We start from the raw sequence: 4,978 nt of genomic DNA, 5'->3' as shown, positions 1-4,978 counted from the left end.
TCGAAAGAAAGGCGCAGGTGTCTTATGGCCGCTATCAAGCACCAACAAGAAAACGCGAATCGCTTAAATTTCCCCCTTTTTCTCAACTGAGACTACAAAAAGAAATACTGATGTGCAAAGGCTTAAAATAGGTTCTACATGATATCATATCAAGCTGTGAGATGGATATTACTTAGATAATCTGCGAGACGTTTGTCTAGCAACGGGGTATACCTTTAAAGGCTCGGCTTTCTCTTGTGACAAACGGCACGCGTTTGTTTTGTGCTCGCTCCGACCACGCGCGCGGGAAGCACGGCGGTGACAAAACTATCGATCACCGCATAGCCTTTCCCTTCCGCCACTATTCTTTGCACCCGCTTTGCCGATGTTTATAACTCCGCTTTTTCTCCATTTATTTCTCCTTCTGGTTTCATTTGACGCTTATTCACTCGCGAATAGGCGGGCAGGAAGCTGCAAAACCTGACCAAGGTGGCATATTAGCGATGTATCACCTCCAAGATATATCGAATGATCACTTGGATCCGAAGCGTTTTCTCGAACCTGCTTTTCTGCCTTCGCCTTTGTCAAGAGGGCAGACGATCATTGATTCCATGAGATCATGGCAACTTCGCCGCCTCTTGTCGTAATAAAGACAACCTCGTGAGGGACGGAGTTTCATCAAGGCGAGGTGTCAAGTGGGAGTCGCGTTCACACATCCCTAGAGTAGCGCAGCCACCTGCTGAGCTTCCGATAATCCGTTAACCGATAAAGTACCGATAAACACATTTTATGTAGTGTAATGCTGCCTGTATCTGTTCGTTATAATCTGTATTGTCCACTTATTATATTTCATGAGGTAGAGTAAGAAAAAAGAAACTTTCATTTGAGCACCTAGGCTTAGATCATTGTTTCATTTGCGGAATTTACAAAAGTTTCTCAATATCGCTAGATTTACATTTTGTGATCCTTAAATTGGCAACACACTTTAGAAGACTAAAGTTCCTGTTTGTCTCGCAAATTGGCAATTCGCCAGTAAATTTATTATGATTGTTTGCAGATTCAATGAAAATCAAGTTTCGTGTAATGTTTCGCCAATAATTATAAACTGTACAACGAAATTCGAGGTGCCATTTTCATTATGACAAGATGGTAATTTCTGCATTAAATTAAACTGTGATAACTTTCTTATTTCATGCATAAATTTTGATGAAACTTTTACTATTCTTTTTGTTTGCTGGATGGTTATTTATTTCCATCAAAATTAAAACAATCGTGCAAATACAACATTGCAATGAACATTACAATGCTATCACATATGATAAATAGGACTGGAGAGCCTCAACGAAGAGTCATCATGACACCGCTGTTTTCCAGGAGGGTCCAGTTTACATGTTACATCTTGTAATGTCATTCGAAGTATAACATATCTTTGGTTTTGTTTATATAAACTGGAGAGAGAACTTTTACAGGAAAAATGTTCTCAGAACTTATACATGTGGATTCTGTTAATGCAGAAACATGGATGAAACACTTATAAAAAGTAAAAAACAAACAAACAAACAAAAAACCCGGACAATCCGTTCAAACGTTGAAAATAAAGTTTTGTTGGTTGATTTCCATGTGCCACCCTTTATCTAGATGGGAACCCTTGTGATGTGAAGAGAACAACAATGTTATCAAGAAGAAACAAACAAGCATAACGACAATTTTACACCTTTCAATTTTCGGTATCGCCAGTACCTAGGTGCCGTACGCATAGCAACGTTTTAGGTGCTTTATGGGATAGCTCAGTGGACAAACTTGCCCGGGGTTTTGGCTGCATAAATTATGTACTCGGGTCACGTTCTCAATCCAAGGGTATTTTTTGTTGAAGATTTCTTCGCTTTCCATCATGTGACCAGCACATTGAAGCCTGAATTGCAGTAGTAAACCATGACTCTTAGTGACCGCAAATCAGTAAAACTTAGAAACGTTTAACTCTTTTGATGCTGAATTATAGCAAGAAAAAAAGGAGAAACAACGGAAAAGCAGACAAATAATTCCATTGAATCGTATGGGAACTGCGACACGAGCGAGACAACCGGAAGCGACAATGCCAACGAGGTATCCCACAGTGCATATTTGACAGGGCTCTTCAGCGTGCGCAGAAGTTTTCTGCGCATTGGCGATACCGAGAATTTCCCTCAATTTCAAATATCAATTCAGGCATATATCATAGAGCAATCTGGAGGATGTATAGGTCGAGTGTTCTCTCGCTATGTCGGAAAAAAAATACACTTTATCTATTTTCTAACATTTTTGTTTCAATTTTTCATGAACACGATGCACATAGATGACGAGTTATTGCACAGTTCACACCGAGAGAGACGACACATGGAATTAATATGGCAATGACTTGACACTGAGGTAAGAAGCAACCGAAAGCAAACAACAAACAAACAGACACTAAAACTTTCCCCTACCCGATATATTCCCATTCCATTCGCGTTGTGACGTCTCTTGTCTTGTCGCTTCTCTCCCCCCTTTTTTTTCTTCAGTATAATGGCACACACATAAAAGCAGGCGGGAAACTCTATCGGTTTGACAGCTTGTGTTAGCCAGGTGCGGCCTGCTTGAAATCTTTGACAATTTTCCGCATATATGATAAAACAAATATTGACCGTAGTGGAGGGCCACTCGTCAACCAGCGGTGATTCTCACAGGCACTCTAACCCTTCACAGCAGTCAATATTTGAATTAAACTGTAGTAAACCAGAACACTTGTGTGTCCTCTGCTACTTTATTATGTCCTACGATATCCCTCCCGTATTCTGTCAATAATTATGTCTGTGTGGCGGGATTATTCCAGCCAAAAAGAGGTAGTTTCCGGCCATATCCATTATTTCTCTTTTCATTTTGATATCCTCTGAAGACGATTCCACTGTTATTGCTGTTCCGCGAGGCAGTAGTCATATTTATGTTCATATAGATCTATGTCAATTTGACAATTAAATGCAGGTTAAAGGACAAGTCCACCTTCATATACATATGGATTGAGTGAATACAACAATATTAGTAGAACACATCAGTGAATGTTTGGGGAAAATCCGACAATCCGTTCAGAAGTTATGAATTTTTAAAGCATCTGCGCAATCACTGCTGAATGAGGAGACTACTACAGTGTATGATGTCACATGCGTACAACGGTATAAGAAAAATAAAAAGAGAATTTCACAAAACTTTGTTTTTTGAATAAAGTGCACATTTCTTCAACTCGTTGCAGACGTATGTTAAGGGAAATATTATTCTCCTTGTCTTCTGAAAGAGAGAAGTTGAATGTTCTTTTGTTATGCGAGAAAAGTGAAAATATGTTGAATTTTCTTTATACTTTTTTTATATCGTTGTACTCATGTGACATCACAAGCTATAGTAGTCTCTTCATCCAGCTGTGACTGCGCAGAAACTTCAGAAATTCATAACTTTGGAACGGATTGTCCGATTTTCCTCAAACTCTCAGTGATGTGCTCTACTAATATTGCTGCATTCACTCAACCCAGACAAAACAAAAAGAAAAAAGAAAACACTCCATGTTCTTGACTTGTGCAAGTGCTGAAGAGACTGTGTGGATTTGTGAAGCCTCTACTACATGACGAACTGGAATGAGGAATCTCGCACACCAGCGATAACCCCTTCATAGAGCAGCTACTCGAGTATTTTTATCAATTCCGTCGTTTATCTATTCTACTTCGTATAGGCCCTTCAGTAAATTGAGACAGTGTTATACGATGTAACCACAAGACACTGCTATTCAAAAAGTCAAGTCCATGTTACATCGTGCTGTTACCAAGTAAAACCAAAATACACTGAATTAAAACAATCACGTTGACCACCTTAACTCTCAGTCATGGAGTATACATAAGAATGGAATATGATATACATTATAAATATTGTGTTTGTGTGTGGGTGTCAGTACTCAAAATAAAGTGATATTCTTGTCAAAACATTCATTATTTCCTTTGAATGCATTTCTTCTATATATGAATTCACACTAATAAGAGATACGGGCATTGTAAAACATTCATAGTTAAAGGCATTATTTAACATTCTTTTGTAAATGAAACAGAAACAAAGCGTTATTGCTTCAAAATAGTTCTAAAATATGAGTTAGGGATAGAAACAACCAATGTTAAATTATCAATCAATATAATCAATGTTAGGTATTGTTAACATACAAAATGTGAACGATAGTTACAATAAAATTGTTTCTAGATTAAACCGTCTACGGTTGTGGTTTATTGAGAAAAATGGTGATTTATATCTCCTTATATATTTTAGGCGTTATTATAAATTTTTTGTACGGTAGGAAGTTTTGTGATACAACTGACCTGCTCATATGCATCAAATGTACCAACTCGAACATTTTTCTAAATCACTGCTCTCAGTGGTGAACAATACCTTAAAGGACGCAAGTTCACCTTTATAAACATAAGGATTGAGAGAATGCAGCAATATAGTAATAGAACACATCAGTGAAAGTTTGAGGAAAATTGGACAATCGATGTAAAAGTTGTGAATTTTCTAAATTTTTGTGTTGGAACCGCTGGATGAGGAGACTACTAAAGCTCGTGATGTCATATGAGTACAACATTATAAAGAAAATGTAAAGAAAATTCAACATATTTTCACTTTTTTCGCATAATAAAAGAGCACTTGACTTGCCTCTTTCTAAAGGCAATGGGAATAATATTACCCATAACACTATGTCAGTAACGAGTCAAGGGAATGTGTACTTTTTTTCAAAAGATGAAATGTTGTGAAATTCTCTTAATATTTTCCTTATATTGTTGTACGCATGTGACATCATACACTGCAGTAGTCTTCTCATCCAGCGGTGACTGCACATAAACTTCAAAAATTCATAACTTTTGAACGGATTGTCCGATTTTCCTCAAACTTTCAATGTATTCTACTAATATTGCTACATTCTCTCAATCCTTATGTTAATGAAGCTGAACTTGTC

This window comes from Diadema setosum, chromosome 22, assembly GCF_964275005.1.
Source record: "Diadema setosum chromosome 22, eeDiaSeto1, whole genome shotgun sequence".
Lineage (NCBI taxonomy): Eukaryota > Metazoa > Echinodermata > Echinoidea > Diadematoida > Diadematidae > Diadema > Diadema setosum.
Note: the sequence above shows the minus strand (reverse complement) of the source record.